General features: G+C 47.2%; 3 protein-coding genes and 1 long non-coding RNA gene across 4 annotated transcripts in view; 3 read left to right on the forward strand and 1 right to left on the reverse strand.

The window, feature by feature from the left end:
- ADCYAP1R1 (ADCYAP receptor type I) overlaps window positions 1-14,313 on the forward strand; it is a 391,549-nt gene extending 377,236 nt beyond the window's left edge. Inside the window, exon 19 of the transcript XR_014000755.1 lies at window positions 14,291-14,313. The gene's annotated coding sequence lies outside the window, so the exon portion shown is untranslated. The remainder of the gene's footprint in view (window positions 1-14,290) is intronic.
- LOC308569735 overlaps window positions 1-26,620 on the reverse strand; it is a 394,467-nt gene that overhangs the window by 125,058 nt on the left and 242,789 nt on the right. The gene's annotated exons all lie outside the window — the stretch shown is intronic.
- ZBTB47 (zinc finger and BTB domain containing 47) overlaps window positions 1-26,620 on the forward strand; it is a 416,665-nt gene that overhangs the window by 115,934 nt on the left and 274,111 nt on the right. The gene's annotated exons all lie outside the window — the stretch shown is intronic.
- VIPR1 (vasoactive intestinal peptide receptor 1) overlaps window positions 1-26,620 on the forward strand; it is a 115,617-nt gene that overhangs the window by 1,979 nt on the left and 87,018 nt on the right. The window lies entirely within an intron of this gene.

The following is a 26,620-nucleotide window of genomic DNA, read 5'->3' on the forward strand; positions in this document are numbered from 1 at the left end:
CACAAAATATGCACAAACTCGCACATATATCAAACTTGATTTTTTTAAAGCCTCCAACATTGATCTGGACAAGTTTACTCTGAATGTTGGAAGGATGCTGCTAACCACTAAAGCCATGTATTTATTACGGTGGCCACCGGTCTCTGTCTCTCATATATGCACAAATGCATGTCTGTGTGTATAGACGGATATCAAACGTGCTTGTGTTTTTATTTTGTCATATTTATGCTTTGGTTTTATTCTACACCCCTGAGAGGTTTTTTAATATATATATATATATACTGAGCATAGAAACGGTCTTAAATTAATCAATAGCATTTGGCAGTATTGATCTTCCAACTTTATCAGTGCTTAATTTCTTGACAAATAAGCGATGAGGCAGGTGCTTTCTGCACATGCTCAGAGCATTTTCATTTGTTCCTGCGTGATCTAGTTCTGGTATTGAGACGAATGGATCAGTCTCGGTGAGCTTAAAGACAGCTTCTGTCAAGGGACTTCATTAATTCTTCTTAGTTTGGTTTATGGGGGGGAGAATTTCAGGTTTTTTCCACAGCACAGGAAAAGCTTTCCATTTCCCCCGTTCGTTGATTCATTTGGTGGGGGCAAAGTTCTTTAGCCAAGGATCAGACCCACACATGAATTCAGGAGATTTGTGATGGGACCTCTTGACAAAGAAGCTGATGGGAGGCTGTTTCTCAGTGATCCTGGGGGGTGTATTCAAACTTCTGCCTCCACACACACCACAATATTGATCTGAATTGCTGCCCTTTCATCCCCACAACAAGCCTTTGTTGTTGTTGTTGTTTAGTCGTTTAGTCATGTCCGACTCTTCGTGACCCCATGGACCAGAGTACGCCAGGCACTCCTGTCTTCCACTGTCTCCCGCAGTTTGGTCAAACTCATGCTGGTAGCTTCGAGAACACTGTCCAACCATCTCGTCCTCTGTCGTCCCCTTCTCCTTGTGCCCTCCATCTTTCCCAACATCAGGGTCTTTTCCAGGGAGTCTTCTCTTCTCATGAGGTGGACAAAGGATTGGAGCCTCAGCTTCAGGATTTGCCCCTCCAATGAGCACTCAGGGCCGATTTCCTTAAGAAGGCTAGGTTTGATCTTCTTGCAGTCCAGTGATCCATGAAGGGGACAACAAGCTTTACAGTGGGTAAAAATCCAGCATACATCTCATCCAAAGTTGAATCAATAGCCCCAATAGAAGCCACAGACTGTCCATAGCTAAGCACTTCTGAGCCCTGATGATTTCAGCAAGAAAGTTAAGCAAGTGTTTAATTCTTCTTTCTCTCTCTTTGGGAAGTCAATCGGAGGGCTAATGTTTGGCTGGGTTGTGATCAGTTTTCAGAATGCTACACAGGTGGCGCTGTGGGTTAAACCACAGAGCCTAGGACTTGCCGATCAGAAGGTCAGCAGTTCAAATCCCCTTGCCGAGGTGAGCTCCCGTTGCTCGGTCCCAGCTCCTGCCCACCTAGCAGTTCGAAAGCACGTCAAAGTGCAAGTAGATAAATAGGTACCGCTCTGGCGGGAAGATATACAGCATTTCCGTGCACTGCTCTGGTTCGCCAGAAGCGGCTTAGTCATGCTGGCCACATGACTCGGAAGCTGTACACCGGCTCCCTCAGCCAGTAAAGCGAGATGAGCGCCGCAACCCCAGAGTCGGCCACGACAGGACCTAATGGTCAGGGGTCCCTTTACCTTTACTTTACCTTGAACAAAGAGGGTGGACTTCCATTCACGGAGTTTGTGCAGCAGGACTTGGGTTTCTGCCTATAGTCATTTGCTTGTCCCCCAAGTTCTGTTTCGTTTCCCCCCAGTTGTTGTTGGTTTTTTCAATCATAGATGATTGCTATATTATTCCAGGTTTCGTTTTAAAACAGACCCTGTTGGACTGTAATCACCTGGTTGTTTCCACACACCACACACTCCCCGCTTCCCATTAATCACTTCCATATCCCACAGTTAATGGCCTTTCACTCGCTCTGTTCAGCTGCAAAATACATTTGCGCTGCTGAACGTACAGGCTGTCACAGATTGCATGTTATTCTCATAATACTGTCACCAGTGTGTATGGAGCTCTGCAGAGAATGGAAATAGAGGATCTTACAATCTAAACTTCTATACTGCAGGTTATTGAGGGAGGAATAGAAAATCACTTCAGTTAACGCAGACATAGATTTAGTTCACGTAAGGGCAGGGGAAGCCCAGGTGATGATCTCCAGGTCTGCAGTTAAGGACTGCAATGTCCATCCGAGAGCGATGATGGGATTTGTAGTCCATAGCATCAGTCTATCACTGAAGCGGGACATGAGAGCGGATAAAGTCATAGTGTGAAAACTGAGAATAATGGCACATCAGGATTAAGGAGACCAGGGGTGGGGAGAGGGACAAACTGAATCTCTCCTGCCTTTTCCGTCTTGCAGGAAATTGTGTTTCTTCTGTGGCCCACATGTCTTCTTTGCAATACTCCCTTCGAATGCCCGGCATACCTGGGAGATGGTGAATTTGAACCTCACCCCTGCGGGAGGGTAACCAATGCATCACTTGGCCTCGGTCTTCCCATTTGCGAAATGGGTTCATGCAGAAGGCAAACGAAAAAAGGGGTTGATGTTGTCACACCTCCCGCCCCTTCCTACACACAGTTGGCCCCGAAGTTAAGCCCGACTTGAGTTCAGTAGGATTTGCCCCTTAATACGCATGTTTCTAATTGTCGTTTGAGCTTTGCTGTCACCTTGGCTATAAAGAAAGACGGTCCTTTGATGGCTATCCTCAGGAGCCAAATACACATTTTGGCACCTTGCCTTCCTTAAAACCGAGAATTCTGCGAAATGAGAAAAAGCTCGAAGGAGCTTCTCTCTGCAAGTCATATTTCCTCAGGGTCATTTGCCGGGACTGTTCCTATGTGCACATCCCACCACCTAAAAACTGTAACTTGCCAGTATGAATGGGCCATAAACAGAGCCCTGACTGCAGGATCCGACCAAGAGACCATCTAGTTCAGTGTGCAGAGGCAAACCAGATTTTTTCTGGATACTCACAGGCAGCGCATGAAAGTGATAAGCCCTTCCTTGTGTTTTTTTTCTGGGTGTCTATTATGCAGTGGTATACTGCCCTTGAACATGGGGTTTCCATTAAACTCTTACAGCTGATAGGAACTGAGAAGATTATCCTTTTCTGAAATTGAGGGATCTTTTTCTTAGCCCAGTGGTCTTCGAAAGATTCAGTCCTACCAATGTTTAAAAAAGCCATCTCCTGCTATGGCAAGCCTCCTCCATCCTGCTGGTGCCCTCAGGATAGTTTTGATTTAAAATCAATTCTTTTCAGTGGAATCCAACTGCATCCATTTAGCGCAGATTAACAGGCATACAGTGGTTGAGATTTCAAGTGATGTGTGAATTTAGCCTCACTCACTCATTCTTGAAACAACAGCTTCCCAAGTCGGCTTCTAATTTCTTAGCTGGAAGCACTTGAGTAACCATTGATATTTCCCCAATAATTCCCACATGCATCACTTCCCTTACTTCCCTTCCCTTTGGTCGTCTGGGGGGGGCGGGTAGAGTTTGCTTCCTTTTGCTGCTTCGTTACAATGTTGTGAAATTGGTTACAACGCAGGCCAGTTTGCAACATAGACCACAGATAACAACATAGAGTAAAACCCAAACCAGTTACCGTATTTTTTGCACCATAACACTCACTTTTTTCCTCCTAGAAAGTAAGGGGAAATGTCTGTGCGTGTTATGGAGGGAATGCCTACGGGTGGCATGCCTACGGATTTTCCTCCTCTAAAAACTACGTGCGTGTTATGGTCGAAAAATACGGTATATAAATTCAATTCTGGTAGGAAATACAAATAAAACACATGTTCTCATAACAGCAGCAACATATAAGGAGGAGGAGATCGACAGCCGGGTGTCTAAAATAAAAAGAACGGTGCAAAAATGCAGAATCTTTTCTTTTCTCTACCCAAAGGTGCCTTTTAAAAAGAAAATGACAGACCCTCCCAGCTCTGACTTTGCAGCTTTCCTTTCCTCTCCCATTCTCTCATCCTGGGAGATCTTTCTTGCCTCCCTTTCAAGGTCTTTCCATCACCTACCTGCCACTTTCATACTGCTTTCACTGGTAGTTTTTTTTTGGGGGGGGGTATTTTTAAACAGCTTCTGGGCTCTGTCCCTCTGTCACACACTAATGGGACGCGGGTGGCACTGGGGATTAAACCACAGAGCCTAGGACTTGCCGATCAGAAGGTTGACACTGCTAGCTGTTTGGTTACAGCTGACCCCTGGAAATGCTGGTCAGAGAGCCTTGAGGTGAGGTTCCTGCAGAGCGCAGCTCTTGTTGTGGCAACAGATGAAGTCACAGCCAATTGCTTTCAGCAAGAGATCTGAGAAGCAGAAAGCTACTCAAAAGCAATTGGGGCCAGGGCAGCAGGGAGAGGAGGGTGAAATATTTTTAGGGCCTGGCAGGGCAAGAACTCACATTGAAGAAACAGTCTCCCGAGAGAACGTGATGCTTCTCTGTAGGAATGTAAACCCAGGCAGGGTAAAATGCTAGGATACATAGCTTGGGGAAAACGCACCTCGTGAATCACTGGGCTTCCTCACTTTGACATCTCTGCACACATTCTTCCATTGCTGAATCGTTCCCCCTCTTTATGCAAGGCAGGCTCCCCCAGCACCCAGAGAACCCCAGAATGAGTGGTTTCTTCATTTATATATTATATTGCAGTTACAGTCCAGCTTTTTTCTCCGTGGGGTTTAAGGTGGTTTAAATGGTTCTCCTCCTCCTCCTCACTGAATCCCCACAGCAACGACCCTGTGAGCTGAGAGCCCAAGGTTCCCCAGTGAGCTTCACAGATGAGTGAGGATTCGAACCCAGGACCTAGCCTGACAACCACAAGACAACACCGGTTAGGGGAAGGCTGATGCAGGCAATTAAAGGACCACAGTCCAATCATCACAACATTTGTGTGTCAAGCGCTTCATAGCCTTGAACCCTACAAAGCCCCGCAGTCTTAGGGCCAAAGTAGCCATGACGTGGGGGGGGGGTTAAAAAAAGAAAATCAGATTGAGTGGGGACCTAATAATTTTGGGGATTGTGGCAGGCGGGGAGGGAGGTGGAGGTTTAACCCTTTCCTTCTTTGCTGATGATAAACCCATATGTTGAAACTGGGTGTGGGAGCAACTGTTCCTCTCAGTGATACCAAATTCAAAGCAGGGGGTTAAATCTGGGGAGGAGTGGGTTAAATTCTCCCCTCATGCCTGCCCTGATCCTCTTAATTATCAGTCTTCTCAGCGCCCCCCTCCCAGAAAAAAACGCCTACAGCTGACACATTTATAGGTCACATCAGTTTGAGGTTGTTTTTCATTTTCCCGGATAATAATAATTATAATTATAATAATTATTATTTATTATTATGGGTCTTCCCAGCCACTCTGGGCGGCTCCCAACAAAGATTAAAAATACATTAAAATATCACACATTAAAAACTTCCCTGAACAGGGCTGCCTTCAGATGTCTTCTAAATGTCAGGTGGTTGTTTATCTCTTTTACATCTGATGGGAGGGCGTTCCACAGGGCGGGTGCCACCACCAAGAAGGCCCTCTGCCTGGTTCCCTGTAGCTTCCCTTCTCGCAGTGAGGGAACCTGCAGAAGGCCCTCGGAGCTGGACCTCAGTGTCCGGGCTGAACGATGGAGGTGGAGTCACTCCTTCAGGTCTACTGGGCCGAGGCCGTTTAGGGCTTTCAAGGTCAGCACCAACACTTTGAATTGTGCTCGGAAATGTACTGGGAGCCAATGTAGGTCTTTCAAGACCGGTGTTATGTGATCTCGGGGGCCTCCCCCAGTCACCAGACTAGGCAAGGTTGGGTTGTGGTCGCTCCTTAGGAAACAGAAACCGCTCTGTATATGCTCAGAGGGATGCTCATTCATGTTTTTATTCCTCGTGTCATGGAGTGCTCTGAGTTGGGGGAGAGGCTGTTCTGTTCTTCCTCTCCGGAAAGCTGTGCCAAGCTAAATTATGTAAGAAGGTGAGATGTTTATTAATTCCAGCACATTGTATGTTTGTTTTCTTCTCTTGCAAACACTCGGAGAGCGGTGCTCTTTCCCTTCCCTTTGGGCCTGATATTCACACCGTTTGCCGCAGTGTGTTGGTTAGTGGAGTGGGGCTTGGAATCGAATCCTGCCGCTCTCTGGATTCGGAAAACCAGAAGGTGTCCCTGAACTCTGATAACGCCCCTCGCTCGCCTGGATGGAGGGCAGAGAGGAGCTTGTCTGGAAACTGCTGTACAAAGGCCAAATTTGCATAGAACTATAGCCTCGTAGAGTTGGAAGGGACCCAAGGGTCATCTAGTCTGACCCCCTGCGATGCAGCCCCACCCACTTTTCCTCTCGCCCCGCCCACCGTTTGCATACTGCCATTGTGAGCACTGTGAGCATTGCTTGCTACCAAAGTGAAATCATCGCTGCTGGGATAGACACCCACTCTTCTCTCAAAAACTCCCACAGGCAGAGGCGGTGATTTTTTTTTTTTGTTTTTAAAAAAGGAGAGCTCTCAAAATGATTCATGCCAGAAAACTAGGCTGCCTGCATACTGTTGGGGAAAACGACTCTCCTCCAGATTTATCGGGCGTGGGCGAGGAGGAGAATTTGTTTCTTCAGACTCTCCCTTGGCGTTCTTTTCTCTACCACTTTTTTTCCCCTGGTTCTGTGCTGGGAATAGCAGCGAAGCAGTCTGGTGTTCAACAGGCGAAGCTTTACCCATCTGAGCCCTGCAATGAAGGGCGACGCTTCAGCTGTGGTTTATTTATTTACTACTGGGTTTATTTCTTGCCTTTTTTCTGCAACGAGCTCAGGGGGGCGTAAATGGTTCTTCTCTTCATTTAATCGCCACAACATTCCTGTGAGGTAGGTTAGGCTGAAAGTCAGTGATTGGGCCAAGGTCACCCAGTCGGTGTCATGGCCAAGTGTGGATTTGAACCCTGGTCTCCCAGGTCCTAGCCCAACGCTCTAACCATTACCCCACACTGCCTCACTGCATAGGAGCTTAGGAAGCTGCCTTCTACAAAGTCAGGCCCATTGGTCCTGCTAACCCAGTATTGTCCACACGGACCGGCAGCAGCCCACCAGGGTTTGAGGCATGGGACATTCCCAGTCCTACCTGTAGGTATCATTGGGGACTTCTGTATGCAAAGCAGGTGTTCTGCGACCGAGCTACACCATTGAATTTTTGCCTGTTGATGTGCCCACTGAAGGCAGAGTGGCAGAACATTGCCCTTTCCTTGTTCTGGTATCACCGTGATGAACGGATGACAAAGCTCTCACGGCTCTGTGCGAAATCTTGTGATATACTGTACTCTTTGCTCTATAAGACTCACTTTTTCCCTCCTAAAAAGTAAGGGGAAATGTGTGTGCGTCTTATGGAGCGAATGCAGGCTGCGCAGCTCTCCCAGAAGCCAGAACAGCAAGAGGGATTGCTGCTTTCAATGCACAGCGATCCCTCTTGCTGTTCTGGCTTCTGAGATTCAGAATGTTGTTGTTTTTCTTTTCTTGTTTTCCTCCTCCAAAAACTAGGTGCATCTTGTGGTCTGGTGCATCTTATAGAGTGAAAAATACGATATGTATTTTTTCTGCCAGATTCATTTCAGCACAGCTTGACGCTTGGCTTTCGGGTTGCTGTGAGTTCTTTGTGTGGCAGGAGAAAGAGGCCAGCCTTTCTCCTGCCCTCTAAAGCAGCTGTTTTGATTGGAGACCCAGAGCTAAAATTCCAGGAGACGTGGGATGAATATGTTTGGAGGCCAAAAGCCAAAGGCTTCTGAGCACCTGGTCTGAAAGACAAATGGGCCAATGAAAGAAGTTTTGACAGAAGGTCTGGGGTTTCTTAGAGCTGCCAGCCCTCGCCTTAGATTTATAAAGACAGCATCTGAAAAATTATTGTAAAATAGTTTTCCTGGCTCGAGCAACATTGAGCTGATGCCACAAACCTGCTGTAAAAAAGGAAAATTCAGGTGTGCTGGTGCTTGCTGTGAATTCTGGCTCTGATGCTTAGAGGTGGCGAAAGGGAATTCAGTTCAGGTTGAACACAAAGGCAAACCTACCAAATCTGCAATCTGCAAACTGAACCCGAGCCGTCCTTTGAAATCCTTTGCCTTTTGCCAATTCAGTTCTCAAGCCTAGTAATGTGTGCAAAATTTGTTTGCTTATTTAATTAAGCTAGCTATGTACTGCTTAACCACTTAAACGATTTGTGAGGATGCGATACAAAAAAAACAAAACCCCAACAGGAGTCAAAACTTTAAAATCAGACTTTGATTAAAATGTTTGCTGGATTTTTATTTTTTCTTTATTTTTTACGTCTTCATTTTGCATATGCTGTGTGCTTTGCATTAGTGAAAACAGCATGCAAAAATGTGTTATATTGCTTTGCTAAAGCTGTGTATGCTAAAGACAATATTATGAACAAAAATCATTACAGGTTTGGAGATTAGCACTGAAATGCTGGTTAATTTTTTTGAGGACTTTGGGGGGGGGGGGGAAGTAACCACAAACTGACATCGAAATGTGTAGAGCTGGATTTAAGATTGGAAAAATGAGAAACCCATTCACTCATTCCTATTGATATTTTAGGTTTCATAGAATCATAGAATTGTAGAGTTGTAAGGGACAACCAGGGGTCATCCAGTCCAACCCTCTGCAATATAGGAATCCCAGCTAAAGCTGACTGAAAGAGTCAGTGGAAATGCATGGCATGAACCCCCCCCCCCCCCCGGAGGACTAGTGAATTTATTTGTAAAGAAAAAAGGCAGCTGACGATGTAAACTGGGACTTAAGTATATAGCAAGAGCCCTGCTCCATCAGACCAAATTGTCCATCTTAGCACAACATCCTGCTTCACGCAGTAGAGAGGTAGCTGGCTGGATACTTCTGGGAAACTCTCAAGCAGAGGCTGAAGGTGATAGACCTCCTTTGGTGTTCTTCCCAGCAGCTGGTAGACTGTCTCTGCACTTGGAGGCTCCATGTTGCTGGGTGCCTCCTGGTTGGTGCTGCCTCACAACGGGGCCTTCTCGGTGGTGGCTCCCTGCTTGTGGAATGCCCTCCCTGTCAATGGCTAGAAGAGGCTATTGCCAGGAGCCTTGAAATGATTAGCTATGGGGACCCATGATTGCCTTAAAAGGTTTTCGGATATCTTAATATCTTTCAGATGATTTTATCTTCAATTGTCTGGTTTTTGTTGCTTTATCTGTGGCCTCAAATTCGCTTGGGAGATAGGGCGGGCTAGATATAAATAATAGCACTAGTACCAGCAGTTGTAAAGCTGCCCCATATACAGTAGATAGATACATAAATAGATAAATGTGTAATTCAGTGCTCAGAGTGAAGAGTATGGGAATTAAAACCAGGGGGGGGGAGTTTGATAAGCTGAAGTAACTGTGTGAAAATGCTCCTAGCTATGTTCATTTCGGGACGCGGGTGGCGCTGTGGGTTAAACCACAGAGCCTAGGACTTGCCGATCAAAAGGTCGACGGTTCAAATCCCCGCGACGGGGTGAGCTCCCGTTGCTCGGTCCCTGCTCCTGCCCACCTAGCAGTTCGAAAGCACATCAAAGTTCAAGTAGATAAATAGGTACCGCTCTGGCAGGAAGGTAAACGGCATTCCCATGTGCTGCTCTGGTTCGCCAGAAGTGGCTTAGTCATGCTGGCCACATGACCCGGACGCTGTACGCCGGCTCCCTCGGCCAATAAAGCGAGATGAGTGCCGCAACCCCAGAGTTGGCCACGACTGGACCTAATGGTCAGGGGTCCCTTTACCTTTATGTTCATTTCACAGAGTAGCAACACCTCAGTGTGATTGAGACGGGTGGGCGATTAGATAACGAAGGATGTGAGCTTCAGGGTTAAACAGAGCTCTTCTTCGTGTGTTGCTTTGCAAAGCCCCAATCCAGAATTGGCATCGCAGGACCTAGCCGAGTGTTGTTCCTTAACGCCAGGAAAATTAGTAGTTTTTAACCAGGAATTGCAGTGGGTGCATTGCAAATCACCCCCCTCCTCTATCGGGAACCCTGATGCAAAAAAACCTTCCTTCACCACCCCAAAAACCTTCGTAGAGTGAGAAAAATGTCCGTTGAGAGGTTAAAAAAAGGGGGGGGGGACTTGACTGAGTGCCACATTTCCATCGGGCCTCAGTTTGAGTGCATTGTCCGCTGCGAAAATATCGCTCTGCCTTTGCCAGTGGAATTACAACCACGTAAATCCAGCCTGGATGGGAGCCAAATTGAACACATTGTCTTTTGCATAGCCAAAGTGTACAGTTGGCACACTCAGCTGTCTCGCTGGTACATGACAACTGCTCATGTTCTCTTGTTTCTCTCGTGCCCCCTTTTGAGCACTGCTTTCCAGCTTTCTTCATTCTGCCACCTGGCGTTACTTAGGGAAAGGTTTGGCTCAATGGGTAGAGCGTTGGCTTCGCATACAGAAGGCTCCCCTGGTTCAATTCCTGCCTGGTGTCTCCACATAGGGCTGGGGAAAGTCTTCCATTTAAAAACCTGGAGAGTCAATGCCAGGCTGCCTAAACCAGCCATACCCAGCGTGGGCTCTCCCAAGGGTTTGGAACCACAGCTCCCCTTGTTCCTGCTGGGGCCGATGGGAATTGTAGTCCAAATCACAACGAAGAGCCAGTGTGGTTAGTCAGCAGGGGTCAGCAAACTTTTTCAGCAGGGGGCTGGTCCACTGTCCCTCAGGCCTTGTGGGGGGCCAGACTATTTTGGGGGGGGAATGCACGAATTGCTATGCCCCACAAATAACCCAGAGATGCATTTTAAATAAAAGCACACATTCTACTCATGTAAAAACACCAGGCAGGCCCCACAAATACAGTGGTACCTCGGGTTACATACGCTTCAGGTTACATACGCTTCAGGTTACACACTCCACTAACCCAGAAATAGTGCTTCAGGTTAAGAACTTTGCTTCAGGATGAGAACAGAAATGTGGCAGCAGCAGGAGGCCCCATTAGCTAAAGTGGTGCTTCAGGTTAAGAACAGTTTCAGGTTAAGAACGGACCTCCGGAACAAATTAAGTACTTAACCCGAGGTACCACTGCAACCCAGAGATGCATTTTAAATAAAAGCACACATTCTACTCAAGTAAAAACACCAGGCAGGCCCCACAAATAACCCAGAGATGCATTTCGAATAAAAGGGCACATTCTACTCATGTAAAAACACGCTGATTCCCGGACCGTCCGCAGGCCAGATTGAGAAGGCTATTGGGCCGCATCCATCCCTGGACATTAGTTTGCCTACCCATGGGTTAGTGCAGGCATGGGCAAACTCGGCCCTCCAGATGTTTTGGGACTACAACTCCCATCATCCCTAGCTAACAGGACCAGTGGTCAAGGATGATGGGAATTGTAGTCTCAAAACATCTGGAGGGCCAAGTTTGCCTATGCCTGGGTTAGTGTCAGACTAGGATCTAGGAGATCAGGGTTCGGATCCCCACTTGGCCATGAATCTCACTGGGTGACCTTGGGCTAGTCACTGACTCTCAGCCTAAGCTACAACCAGGTTGTTGTGGGGATTAAATGAAGAGGAGGAGAACTTTGGGTTGTTGTGGGGAGTAAATGAGATGGGGGGTGACTATGTATGTGCCTTGAGTCCCTTGGACAAAAAAAATCTATAAATGCAATGAATGAAAAAATGAAACAAATGAATGAAAAATGCCTGGAGGGCACCAGCTTGGGGCCAGTCGACACAGAGAATACTGAACACCTCTGCTCTTAGACCAAGTGGAAGGCTTTGCAGGCATCAAGGACTTGCAAAAGCCATGCCTAATGTGGATACTCACTGCAGAATTGAGGGTTCACCACACAGCTCTGCCTGCCTGCCTGCCTCCTTAGTTAAAACCAGCCAGGGGTGGCTCTGCCTGTCGTTAGCGCCATCTACTGTTGATCTCCTGTCCTTCCGCCCTATCAGGTGCAATGGGTACCAGCCACCACTGTGGCAGAGGTTATCGCCTAAGAACAATCATAAGCTAAGTGTGGGGGGAGGGGAATAGCAAGAAGGACCACAGTGGACATAAGAAAATAAATGCTTCCTATCTGTATGTGTGAGAACCTTTTCATTAAAGAACCTTTTAATGAAGGTGAAAGAGGAGAGCGCAAAATATGGTCTGAAGCTCAACATCAACAAAACGAAGATCATGGCCACTGGGCCCATCACCTCCTGGCAAATAGAAGGGGAAGAAATGGAGGCAGTGAGAGATTTTACTTTCTTGGGCTCCATGATCACTGCAGATGGTGACAGCAGTCAGACGCCTGCTTCTTGGGAGAAAAGCAGTGACAAACCTAGACAGCATCTCAAAAAGCAGAGACATCACCTTGCCGTCAAAGTCTGCATAGTTAAAGCTATGGTTTTCCCAGTAGTGATGTATGGAAGTGAGAGCAGGACTATAAAGAAGGCTGATTGCCGAAGAATTGGTGCTTTTGAATTATGGTGCTGGAGGAGACTCTTGAGAGTCCCATGGACTGCAAGAAGATCAAACCTATCCATTCTGAAGGAAATCAGCCCTGAGTGCTCACTGGAAGGACAGTTCATGAAGCTGAGGCTCCAATACTTTGGCCACCTCATGAGAAGAGAAGACTCCCTGGAAAAGACCCTGATGTTGGGAAAGATGGAGGGCACAAGGAGAAGGGGACAACAGAGGACGAGATGGTGGGACAGTGTTCTCGAAGCTACCAGCATGAGTTTGACCAAACTGCGGGAGGCAGTGGAAGACAGGAGTGCCTGGCGTGCTCTGGTCCATGGGGTCACGAAGAGTTGGACACGACTAAACAACAAAAAAATCTGTACGTGTTATGCTTTCATGTCCAAAGGACTTTCCCCACATTATCTAGTTGCTATCTTTACAACAACCCTGCAAGGCGAGCCAGAATTCATATGCCCCATATTGCAGATGTGGGGCAGGACAAGGGAGCTAAAGGCGAGAGAGTCGCTTGCCTAAGGTCTGCTGGTGAGTCTGTGGCAGTGGCCTGAGTCAAAGGGGAAAGCTGAGAAGCGTATCAAAGAGAAGACATGGGGAATGGATGGGTTGAAGGTAAAAACGAACTTGAAAAAATAATCAGCCTGGATAGCTCAGTTGGTTAGGGCATGGTTCTGATAACGCAAAGGTTGCAGGTTCAATCCCTGTCTGGGACAGCTGTGTATTCCTGCATTGCAGGGGGTGTGGACTAGATGATGTTGCAAGTTTAATACACCATAATAGCTGTCTAAATATTCGTGATAAATCAATCCTCCCACTGTTTAGGGAAACGGTGCCCCGGAGAGAATCATTGCTGGCTGATCTTCTCATTTTAAATTGCCTTTTAAGCTTTCTGACCTGTGAAATGGAATTGCAGGAGAAGGAGGAAAAGGAAGGCTTTGTGCGAACTGTTGGCACTGATGGGGGAGCTAGGTACATGCTTAAGGGTGAACATAAGAAGAGCTTGCAGGATCAGGCCAATGACCCATCTAGCTCAGCATCCTGTTTTCACAGCGGCCAACCAGGTGGGAAACAGGATCCGACCACAAGAGCCCTCTCCCCTCGTGTGGTTTCTAGCGACTGCCGTTCAAGTCATTAATGCCTTTGACCAGAGGATAGTCATCATGGTTAGTAGCTACTGATAGCCTTCCCTTTGATACATTTGTCCAAGCCTCTTTTAAAGCCATCCAAGTTGGTAGCCATACCTGCATCCAGTGGGAAGGAGTTCCATAGTTTAACTATGCAGTGCATCAAGGACTTTTTAAAAAATCTGTCCTGAGCCTTCCAAGCATTCAGCTTCATTGGAGGTCCATGGGTTGTTCCAGTGTTATGAGAGAGAGAGAGAGAGAGAGAGAGAGAGAGAGAGAGAGAGAGAGAAGCGTTTCTCTATCTACTATCCATCCCCTCTTCCAACTGCAGTCTGCTAATGCTCCTGAAAGCGTTCCCAATCCATCCTGCTGCTGGACAGACTGGGCTTTATCTGGCTTATGGAATGGGAAGAGACAAATTCACAGGGGACGATGGGCCTATTGCTTGAGGTTTTGGGGGGTGGGGGGTTCCAGCCAGCCAGTGGTCCAGCCCCTGCCCCGCAATACTCCTTTCCATTCTTCCTCCCTTGGATTTCCATCCCCCCACCCCACTCACTAATCAGTATTCCACATCCACAGAGTATGCTCAGTTCTCATTAGCCTATTTGGGGAGCTCCTACCCAACTATAGGTAGGGATGCCGGTGACACTGTGATCTAAATCACAGAGCCTAGGGCTTTTCGACCAGAAGTTCAGCAATTTGAATCCCCGCGACAGGGTGAGCTCCCGTTGCTCGGTCCCTGATGTTCAAAAGCACGTCAAAGTGCAAGTAGATAAATAGGTACTGCTCCAGCGGGAAGGTAAACGGAGTTTCCGTGCGCTGCTCTGGTTCGCCAGAAGCGGCTTAGTCATGCTGGCCACACGACCCGGAAGCTGTCTGCGGACAAACGCTGGCTCCCTCGGCCTACAGAGCGAGATGACCGCCAACTTCAGAGTTGTCCACGACTGGACCTAATGGTCTGGGGTACCTTTACCTTTACCCACCTATGGGGATCTCTTTCCCTTAAAAAATGTTTGAACTTCTCCAGACCTTTGGCTACATAAGGATTGGCACTCGCACCTGAACTTGGGAAATGGAGAAAAACGATAGTGAAATGATGATGATGATGATTTTATTATTTATACCGTGCCCATCTGGCTGGGTTTCCCCCAGCCACTCTGGGTGGCTCCCAACAGAACACTCAAAACAGAATAAAACTTCAAACATTTTAAAACGTTCCTAAATGCAGCCTCCAAGTTCCTAGGTAATATACCTCCGGGTGAAGCACTGCTTGCGCTTTTCTTAGAATTTGCCAAAGTGTTTGGCTAGGGCTGCCAAAGTTGCTGTGCTTTTGCTTTTGGTTTTTGCTGAGCTTCTTTTGCAAAATTGCAATACATGCCATTTTGAGCTATTTTTACGGGAAATCGGCAAAAATGACACTGCCAATATGGAGTGCCATACGTCTGGACATTTCCCCGATTTCCGCCCAGACGCTGCTGCCGACTGCAGTATTCCAGATATGTCCGGGAAATTCTGGACGCATGGCAACGCTGTGTTTGGCTAACCAGTGTGGGAAGCCGGATGTCGAAGGAGGTGGACTATTTGCTCTCACACAGCAGGGCACCTTTTATGTTCTTGCATCTGGCTCCTGAGTCTTCATTCATGAAATTGTTGCAGCCTCTTCTTCCCAGGCCTAAAGAACCAGGATGCATCTATTTAGGAGACCAATGGGTCATGTTCAAAGGGAAAGGGCCATAGCTCAGAGGGATAGCATTTGCCTTGCAAGTTCAATCCTGGAAAAGACTCCCTGTCTAAAATCCCAGAGAGCAACTGCCAGTCAGTGTAGGCTATAATGAGCTGGATTGACTCCATATACGGCAGCTAGGAAAGCTCCTATGTTTTTTTAAAAAAATATTTTAAATAGTTTTTTAGCATATCATTTTCAAGTTATTAAACATGTTTTTATATCTTATACATTTTTTTTACTTCCATCAATCACATCTGAAAATTTTCCAACTTTTTCACTTAATTTACCTTTCTTATTTTCACTATTACATTTAAATCTCATAATTAATGTCTCCCTTCTTTCTCTTCTTTCCAATATTTCATATATTTCTCCTTACAAAACTTCTTGTAATCCTACTAGTGTAATTTGTTGATTACAGTTGCTCTTCAAATAATTTGTATATTTCTTCAAATCTTCTGTAAATCTCTGGTCCTGCAGGTTTCAAATCCTTCCTGTCATTTTATCCAATTCTGCGTAGTCCATTAATTTTGTCTGCCATTCTTCTTTCATTGGTATTTCTTCTTGCTTCCATTTTTGAGCCAACAATACTCTTGTCGCTTTTGTTGCATATAAGAACAATTTTGCATCCTGTCTATTGATATCTTCACCTATAATGCCAAGTAAAAATGCTTCTGGTGGAAAGCTCCTATGTTTTGAACTTCAGGACACGGGATCTGTCTGACTTAAAAGCCAGGTACTTCCAGGGAAGAGAGGTAGCCGTGTTGGTCTGACGCAGTCAAAATAAATTTTAAAAATTTAAAAATTGTCCAGCAGCACCTTAGAGACCCACTAAGTTTGTTCTGGGTATAAGCTTTTGTGTGCATGCACACTTCTTCAGATACACTGAAACAGAAGTCACCAGACCCTTATATATAGTGGGAGGGTGGGGTGGGTTTTTTCCTACTACTACCCTTCTGAGAAAAACCCCTACCATAAGGCAATCTTTGCTATGAGAAGAAAGCTTCCATTGGTCCTATGGGAGTTTTCTTCCCTTTGCAAAATAGCAATGGGTGGGGGCTGCTTCCAAATGAGACACCGGTAGAAGCAAAGGGTTAAACACACACACACACACACACACACACACAAACACACACACACGCCATCACCTCCATCTGATAGGTTCCTCCACCCTGGCTATTTTGTTTGTTTTTTTAATCAGCTGTATGATGCCAAAGGCCAGATCCATCTCACCACCAAAGCCATACTGCTCTGTTTCATTTAAAAAAAATAAAATAAATAAATCAGCGCTGCGATGCCAAACTATATGACAAATGTCATGTGTAGTTTGGACCTCAGCTCAGGAAGTAGGAACTGAAAAGCAACAGTGTCATCTTGATTTAGCAAGTGGGAGATGCCAGTTCTTCTTAACTCTTGTTATGGAAACATCTCGTTTTTGATTAATTTTAATTTCATTCTGGGCTTTATACAATCCTCATTCCCAGGCTTGACTGTCTACGCAGCACAAACTTCCTCATTTCCTCTGGCTGCGATAATATTTTCCATTTTTGCTCGAGCCAGGGGTGCTCATTTCTCTGGTGCAAAGGAATTCACCCGGGGGCAGGATTTGTGGCTGGGTAGGGAGTGAAGAGGGGACGCGGGTGAAGCTGTGGTCTAAACCACAGATCGGAAGGTCGGCGGTTCGGACCCCCGCGACGGGGTGAGCTCCCGTTGCTCGGTCCCTGCTCCTGCCCACCTAGCAGTTCGAAAGCACACCAGTGCAAGTAGATAAATAGGTACCGCTCCGGCGGGAAGGTAAACGGCGTTGCGTGGCAAGTCCCCCTCCCCCCTTGGGAAATAAAGACACAGAACATGGTATTTTAAGGTTAATGGGCGTAAAAGGCCACAACTTTATTGACTGCAGGAATTGAGCGGTATTGGCTTAGGCATTGGTCCTAACAGCTAACCGGGTTCAGCCCGATTGCATGAAGATCGGCAAGGGTTAACCACCAGTAGCGGGAGTCCTGCTGATGTACATCAACTAGGATCTCCCCCGGGGTCACCGCTCGGGGGCGTGCCTTAAGCCCACACCTCCATAGGCTTCGGACAGGGCAACGCCCCCCGGAATCCTTTACTTTGCTTTTGGGGGAAGGTGATGGCACTTCCTTCCCCCCATTTGCATAACAATACCCCTACCAATGCCTAACCGCCAATACCGGGAAGTTGTGACGATTTGCTACGAGGTAGGCGAAAAAACCAAATGGCAGGTGTCAATTCGCCAAGTGGGGAAAAATTCCTACCAGGCGCCTTAGCAAGGTCAAAGGAGTAAACTAAGGGGCGGGCAGGGTGGGAAACCTGATCAGCTGGAGAGGCAAAGAGAGGGCGGTCCTCGGGGCACGCCGGGCATAAATAGCCCAGGCCACGCTTCCCTGCCCAGCTGATTGGCTAGGCAGGGAGATGACTCGCCCAAGGATTCCCTCGTTCTCACGGGGGCTGAGAGCCAGCCCCCACGTGCCTGGGGAGGGTGTGGGCCCACAACCCCACCTCCTCGCCAGTTCGGAAGTGGCTTTTCCGTGCACTGCTTTGGTTTTGCCAGAAGCAGCTTAGTCATGCTGGCCACGTATCTGATATTTTATGTGAACTACCCTGAGACCTTTGGGTATAGGGCGGTATAGAAATTAAATAAATAATAATAATAAAATAATAATAGGCTTCTGTGCTAGCTGTACATGCAGCTGTAGAGTCAGCCTGTGGCACCTGCTTGCAATTAGATTTACTCACCTGTAGATGCTCTAGCTTGCCATTCCAAACGGCAAGCACATATCTTATTGTCTACACCAGTGTTTCCCAACCTTTTTTGGGCAAAGGCACACTTGTTTGATGAAAAAAATCTCGAGGCACACCACCATTACAGCCCCGTGACGTCAGCGCGCAGCGTCACGCCGGGAGGGACGCACGAAAGTGTAAGTTTCAATTTTTTTCCCTCCCCCTTGCCGGGGAACCTCCAAGCTTTGGGGGTGGGGGGGAGGAGGCAGCAAAGAGAGGCAGGAAGGAGAGCGCGGCTTGTCTGGGTGAGCTTTGGCAGGGGCAGGGAATGAGAGCCGCGAGGCGGGCGCTGCGGACGGAGGCGCTGCCCGCCGAGCTCGCAGGCAGCCAGGCAGGCAGACAGCGAGAGCCCCGCGCTGGGCGGCCTCTCCTCGCCGCCGCCGCCCCGCCTCTCACCGCCCGACTCGCCCGCCTCCCTCCAGGCAACATCTCGCGGCACACCAGGCAACATCTCGCGGCACACTAGTGTGCCGCGGAACAGTGGTTGGGAAACACTGGTCTACACCACGGATGGTTATAGAAGTGATTAATTTTTTTCCCCTTGGCATGAAAAAGCAACAGCCCTCCAGAAGCCGGTGTCCTTCTGTGGCAGGACAGAGAATTCAGCTCTTGATTTCAGCCTTCTAAAAAATAAAATAAATTCCTGGACAGCAAAATGCCTCCAACCATTTTATGCAGCCCCCCTTTGCTTCCGTGCAAAAACAAGACACTACTGTCATGTAACTCTTCTCCTTCTCTCCCCCCCCCCCCCCGCTGCATTGAGTAATTGGGGGGCGGGCGGGTTTGTTTTGCTGAGAATAAATGTTAGAATTCTCACAGACAATGTATGAACTTTGGCTCCTCTGCTGAGAAACTAGCCCTGGAGCACATCTCTGCTTTTGGAGATTTCATAAAAGAGCTGGCTTTGCCTGAGAAGTCTCTAAATCTGTTTTGACATCCTGGTAGTGCTGAAGAAGTGGCTGGCCACTTTATTAGAAGACGGAGATCTCTCCATCGTGGCTCCCTTTACAGAGGCAGTAGAGGCTGGATAATATTCTTGCATGCCACTCCAATCTCTGTGCAGTGCAAGATTCCCGGGGTTCAAGAAGCTTAACCCAGTGTCCGTGCTTCCTTTGGAAATGAGACACATAGGAGATAATAATAACAATAATAATAATAATAATAATAATAATAATAATAATAATAATAATAATAATAATAATAGTAATAAAAATTTTATTTATATCCCGCCCTCCCCAACAGTAAAAGTAATACAGCATTCTAAAATCAATTCATTCTAAAATCAATTCAAAATCAAATTAATGGCAACCGTTGGGCTAGAGTTCTATGAGGATTACCAAAGGAGGGGGTCAGACTATGCCCTGGCCAAAGGCCTGGTGGAACAGCTCCGTCTTGCAGGCCCTGCGGAAAGATGTCAAGTCCCGCAGGGCCCTGGTCTCTTGTGACAGAGCGTTCCACCAGATCGGGGCCACGGCTGAAAAAGCCCTGGCTCTGGTTGAGGCCAGCCTAACCTCCCTGTGGCCCTCAGGACCTCCAAGATGTTTTTGTCTGAAGACCGTGAGGTCCTCCGTGGGACATACCAGGAGAGGCGGTCCCGTAGGTACGAGGGTCCTAGGCCGTATATGGCTTTCAAGGTTAAAACCAGCACCTTAAACCTGATCCTGTACTCCAACGGGAGCCAGTGCAGCTGGTATAGCACCGGGTGATAGTGATCTCGCAGCGAGGACCCTATAAGGAGTCTCGCCGCAGCATTCTGCACCCGCTGGAGTTTCTGGGTCAGTCTCAAGGTGTCTTTATGTGGTTTATTTGCACATATCTACAACCTGAACCTACGATGGAGGGCTTCACAGCATTAACACCCCAAGAGGGCCCAGAAATCAAACATCTCCCTGTCTCTCTCAGTTCCCTGTTTTGCTGCTCTGCTTCCAGCTCACATCACCCCAAACTCTCTGCTCTCAGCTCTGTCTTTGTCCATCTGCAGGTTTGCCGTCTCACACAGAGCCTCTTTCCTTTGTTCTCTCCATGGCCCATCACCCAGGCGATCGCCTCAACAGGAAGCTGGCCTGACTTATATTTTAATACTTGCTGGATCCAGAGGTTAGATGGGTATTCAGAATACTCCCCCACCCCAAACTCAAAGCAATACAAAAGGGAGTGCAGGGGGCGGGGAGAGAGAAGAGAGATCTTTTACTACTTCTATATTAGGGCTGCCATACATCCTCTTTTTCCAGGACCTGTCCTCTTTTTCATGGGTATGTATAATGGCAATGGTCATAGCGATCCATAGTTAAAAGTAGAAGTCGGCAAATGTGTCCTCTGTTTTGCTCTTCAAAATATGGCAAGTCTACAGGAAGGGCGTTGCCAGATCAGATCAAAGGTCTATCTCGGCCAGCATCCAATTCCACATAGTGCCCAATCCTGCACCCCCAGGAAGTCCAAAAGTGGGACGCGGGTGCAATAGCTTTCTCCTGCTGTTAATCTGAGCAGCTGCTATTCAGAGGCATGTGATGTCACGACGTGGCAGTTCCTAGTGTCATGACTGATAATATGAGCTGTCAGCTATGGAGACTCGAGTTCAAATCCTACTTTGACTGTGAACAGTGTAGTAATAATAATAATAATAATAATAATAATAATAATAATAATAATAATAATAATATATTATTTGTACCCCACCCACTCTGAGCAGCTCATTAAAAACACAACACAGCATCAAACATTAAAAACTTCCCTAAACAGGGCTGCCTTCAGATGTCTTTTAAAAGTAAGATAGTTGCTTATTGCCTTGACATCTGATGGGAGGGCATTCCACAGGGCGGGCGCCTCTACTGAGAAGGCCCTCTGTCTGGTTCCCTGTAACCTCACTTCTCACAGTGAGGGAACCACCAGAAGGCCCTCAGAGCTGGACCTCAGTGTCCGGGCTGAACGATGGGGATGGAGACGCTCCTTCAGGCATACTGGACCGAGGCTGTTTAGGGTTTTAAAGGTCAGCACCAACACTTTGAATTGTGCTCGGAAACATACTGGGAGCCAATGTAGATCTCTCAGGACCTACCGGTCGTCTCTGCAGCCACTTCCAGCCACCAATCTAGCTGCCGTAGTCTGGATTAATTGCAGTTTCCGAGTCACCTTCTAAGGTAGCCCCATGTAGAGCACAATGCAGTACAGTGGTACCTTGGGTTAATTACTTAATTCATTCCGGAGGTCCATTCTTAACCTGAAACTGTTCTTAACCTGAAGCACCACTTTAGCTAATGGGGCCTCCCACCGCCGCCCCACCGCTGGAGCACGATTTCTGCTCTCATCCTAAAGCATCTGTAACCTGAAGTGTCTGTAACCTGAAGCATCTGTAACCCGAGGTACCACTGTAGTCCAAGCGGGAGAAAAATCACTGCCCAATGTCCTTAATCGCAGAACCTGAAGTCTCTGGATAATGCTTGCTTTGCTGAGAGCAGTGGTTCCCAACTGGTGGTTTGCAGACCCCAGGGGGTCCGCGTAACCCACCCAGAAGTTCTGTGGCACCCTTCCCGTAAAGAAAACTACCATTTAGATATCAGGTTGTTGTTGCTGTTTTCCAAAAGTAGGGGGTCTGTGTCTGTGTGAGCTGCCAGCGGCTGAGATTGCTTTCTTCCTCCATTGACAGCCCACTGTGAGTAACTGAGAAGGGGGTGGTGAGGGAGAAAAAGAGAGGGAGAAGAAGGGAGAGGGAGCAGGAAGAAGGAGGGAGGAGGGTGGAGAGAGAGGGGAAGAGGGGAAGGAGAGGGAGAAGGAAGGAGATGTAAGTTTACAGTGCTTGCCAAAGCATAGAAGCACAAGCAATTTCAAACACAAAATATAAATCAAGGCATCTACTAAAACAAACAGAACCATCAATTTCTAGCGAGACTATAGCTAGGGAGCCTCCACTTCTACACAAAGTGTCTTTCAGATTTAGACCTCCGAATCTTCCTTGCAGTTCACGGTCCAATTCCTTCTTCCTAATCCTCATTGCCGCCAACGTGAAAAGGGCCATCTTGCGAATCACCAAGTGTTGGAGTCACTATGGAAAAACTGGACCCTCTCCAGGGGATGACTGCTTCCTTGAACAAACAAGGCTTCTCGAAACAAATAATGAATAATACCTTCTACCTGCGATTGCCCGCATATGCATAGTCTATCTGTGTATGAAATCTTGTCCAGCGTTGCTTGAAATCCCAACTCAACGAAGGCAGATCTTAATTGTACAGGCAGAAGTTTAGACAAGTAACTAGCTCTAAAATGCTCCGAAATCACTAGAGGGAAGCACAGGGAACATTAAGATGATTTAATCGCTTGTGGGTCCCTCCTGGAATCTGTCCAGTAGAGTCGACTCCTTAGTTAGCCCTCGTCCATCTTCAGAACCTCATTCAGCTCCTGCAAACGATAATAATCAAGGCTACATTGAATGCTTGTGGACATGAGTGGCGCTGTGGGTTAAACCACAGAGCCTAGGACTTGCCGATCAGAAGGTCGGCGGTTCGAATCCCCGCAATGGGGTGAGCTCCTGTTGCTCGGTCCCAGCTCCTGCCAACTTAGCAGTTCAAAAGCATGTCAAAGTGCAAGTAGATAAATAGGTACCGCTTTGGCGGGAAGGTAAACAGCGTTTCCGTGCACTGCTCTGGTTTCGCCAGAAGCGGCTTAGTCATGCTGACCACATGACCCGGAAGCTGTACACTGGCTCCCTCGTCCAATAAAGCGAGATGAGCGCCGCAACCCTAGAGTCGGCCACGACTGGACCTAACGGTCAGGGGTCCCTTTACCTTTACATTGAATGTTTAATTTTCCCCAATGTGTGCTCCTCAGTTCCATATAGCAATTGGATGGAAAGCGTCCATTGGGCAAGGATGTCTTTCGTTTCAGGTAATTAACTCATGCACAGTCGACTCTCACCTTGACCATTGTCCAACCAGCTTCCGTTCATCAAATGATGTCCCGTTGGGTGAAGAGAATAATCTCCAAAGAAATGGATTCTGAACCATTTCTAACCCTTTAATAGCATTCAAGTCATCTCCCCAAATTTCAGCTCCATTTGGGGGAATCACTTCACTACCAAAAAAATTAAATATGGAATCAGACAACTGTCCGCCCTCCTTGAAATAAAATTTCATCAATGTCCCTGTGACCTTCTGGGTCTTGGCCTGGGTGGTGAGGGAGAGAGGGGAGAGGACTGTGACTGTGCAGGCCAAAATCCAACAGGTGCAAATGCAGCCAAGAGGAAAGCTGCACCTGCAGAATTTCGGCCCGCTGGTGCATAAGACACAAGAATCAACTTTGGTGGCCTTGCATGTGTGTGGTTCCTTAGCTCTTTAAATCCAGGACTTCTCTGCTCCACTTTTCTCACCGCTGTCACCTGATAACGACAAATCACTCTTTGTTTGATATTGCGGCTAGAGTAAATATTTTCTATGCGTCACCCCTGACATCATTTCCTCAGGTTTATGAGATCTGGGCGTTGAATCGGCAGCAGTCTGGCTCGGGCTAAGGGGCCGAAAACGCCTGGAGCTGTGTGATTGGCTGCTCTCTGCGGAAATCCGATCAGGCTCTAGAGGGGTTATGGACACATTTGTGTTTCCAAACATTTAGACTGGGATTATAGCAGCCAAAGGAACAATCATCAAGGGAAGGCAGAGGAGGATGTGTCAACCTTGTTAGACAGCTCTAAGTGAGAAAGCAAGCAAATAAGTGACGTGGGCTGGAGATAACTTGAGGGTACCTTTGAGCCAGGCAAAGGGTGACTTCCCATGTTAGAGGCTCCAGGGCAGGCTGTAGCAACCTAAAAATCCGAGATTAAAATCAGTTGCAGCAATTTATGACTGTGCTCTATGGAACAGGGTGATAACCAACTCTGGAAAGTGAAATAGCATATATTTGAAACACCATTGAAGAAGCCTGCAAAGACCCCATTCCATGTGTCCCCCCACCCTATGTGATGTTTTTGTGACATTTTCGAGTCACTTCCAGGTTTGGTGCATGTGCAGTCGCACAAATATCGGACACAGCTAAAACAGTGGCTGCCTGCAGTCCTCTTTTCCACCTGAGCTCTGCTTTGACCTTGATTAAGTGTCAACTAAGGGATTGAAATCTAGAAGAACTAATAATAAATGCCAGATCTCCATCTTGGTACCCTCTCTTGGGAACACAGCATTTTAGAGCTAGTTCTCAGACCAAACTCTCAGCAGTTTCCTTGTTGTTGTTGTTGTTTAGTCATTTAGTCGTGTCCGACTCTTTGTGACCCCATGGACCAGACCACACCAGGCACTCCTGTCTCCCACTGCCTCCCGCAGTTTGGTCAAGCTCATGCTGGTAGCACTGTCCAACCATCTCGTCCTCTGTCGTCCCCTTCTACTTGTGCCCTCCATCTTTCCCAACATCAGGGTCTTTTCCAGGGAGTCTTCTCTTCTCATGAGGTGGCCAAAATACTGGAGCCTCAGCTTCAGGATCTGTCCTTCCAGTGAGCACTCAGGGCTGATTTCCTTCAGAATAGATAGGTTTGATCTTCTTGCAGTCCATGGGACTCTCAAGAGTCTCCTCCAGCACCAGAATTCAAAAGCATCGATTCTTCGGCGATCAGCTTTCTTTATGGTCCAGCTCTCACTTCCATACATGGCTTTAACTATACATTTGTGGTCAACCTCAGGCGGAAGACATCACTCGATATCTGTTACTCTGCTTCTTACATAGAGACCCAAGAGATCGCTTTCTGAAACCTTTGCTCACACCAGCAAGCAGGGCACACCCAGGCAGAAATGGTCTGGTTTCTTTTGAGTGACAATAACAGCTTCATAACACAGAGGAGGGCATTGCTGCGTTGTGTAATAAACAAAAATCTGCCCTTATTCCCTTATGGGGAGCACAAGAGCCCTTATAGAGTTCTTTGTAGGTTCTCCATCGGTCGGAGAAAATAACAGAAGCCAACCAGAGAAAAGCAAATCAACTTGTAAGCTTGATCTTTATTGAACTGTTGCAACAGGGTGCTCCCCTCACACGCAGGAGGATGGAGGACCCTGAACAAAGGTGTGCCCGCCCTTATATAGACATTTTAAATTGGCCACCCTGGAGCTCAAGACCACCCCCAGATACATCGTACCTACATCACATAAAGAGCGGTCTACAACAGAAATCTGAGTGCGTTGTTTATCTCCTGTCTGGCAGGTTCCTTGGTAATGATCACTTGATTGGATTACCTGGGGGGCCTGGCCAGTCTTTTGTAATGACAAATACTTAGTTCCTGAGCCAGGTCACAGGCTCACCCTGTTCATACACAGACATACCATTAAGACAGGATTTGTGAACGAAAAGACAACGGGGAGGCTTTTCCATTTTCCTTTGGCCTTGCAGAAAAATATTTGAGGTCAATTTGGGAGGGACAAAATGGTTTCAGGACTTTTTCTGTGGGGTTTCAGACATGTGGTTTATATATGCAGTTATGAACATTTATCTCATATATATATGACCTTAAATTTTTTATTTCAGTTGGCTGCAAATGAAAAATAAAAACCAGGAACAGGGAGTTAGATAAAATCACTATAAATTGTTGGGGAGTGTCAGAGGTTTAATTTGAAATCAAGTTTGTTGGTGTCTCTGCCAACCTCTCTCTTATATCATGGATGTTGGCTCATATTATGGACGTATGATCTGCATTGCTTCTTTGGTACTGTTGCTGCAGGTTTGTCTCAGCCTTTGGCTAGAACAACAAACTTCTATGTATGTAGCTTGCGCTTGTATGGCTGTTCTCTTTTCCAAGACTGCTTGCTGCCTGGAAAGAGAGGGATGTGTTGATACTGCCCTAGTTAAGCGTCTGACCCACTTGTGGCAATGCCTGTGGGGAGATAAGGATGCAAGGATGTCATCTGACAACGCTGCCTGTTTTCGTCGCGCTCACCCAGAGGAGTGTGCTTTTCTTAAGCGGATCAGAAAACAGAAGGAAAAGTAAATTGGGAGGGAGCAGCAGAGATAGTTTCATCTGATGGACTACAACTCCCATCATTCCTGACCATTCGCCACAGTGACTGGGGCTGATGGGAGTTGGAGTCCACCAACATCTGGAAAGCCACAGGTTCCCTATCCCTGCCTAGAGGAGTAACAGCAGCTGTGGCCCAGTACTACCTTCTGGAATCGATTTGGTAGGAGTGGAAAAGTGTCCCCTAAATTCCAGCTGTTTCAGGTGACCCAGAAGAATTTGATGAAAAGTCGCTGGAAAAGTCCAGGAGAATGATCACTCTCCTGTAAAGATGTAGATTGCTGATAGCAGCCACTGATGTGGATCCAGTCCTTTATTCAGTCATAGAAAGTCATCTAGCCCAACCCTCCATTGCTCATTTTATTGATAAATTTCTATCCTACGTTTCCTCCCCCAAAAAGCTCAGTGCGGCAGAACCTTTGCCTTGAACCCAGATTCTTCAGAGTCTAGACCAGGCATCCCCAAACTCGTCCCTCCAGCTGTTTTGGGACTACAATTCCCATCATCCCTGACC

Source organism: Podarcis bocagei (assembly GCF_964188305.1).
Source record: "Podarcis bocagei genome assembly, chromosome: 12".
In the NCBI taxonomy this organism is placed as follows: Eukaryota; Metazoa; Chordata; class Lepidosauria; order Squamata; family Lacertidae; genus Podarcis; species Podarcis bocagei.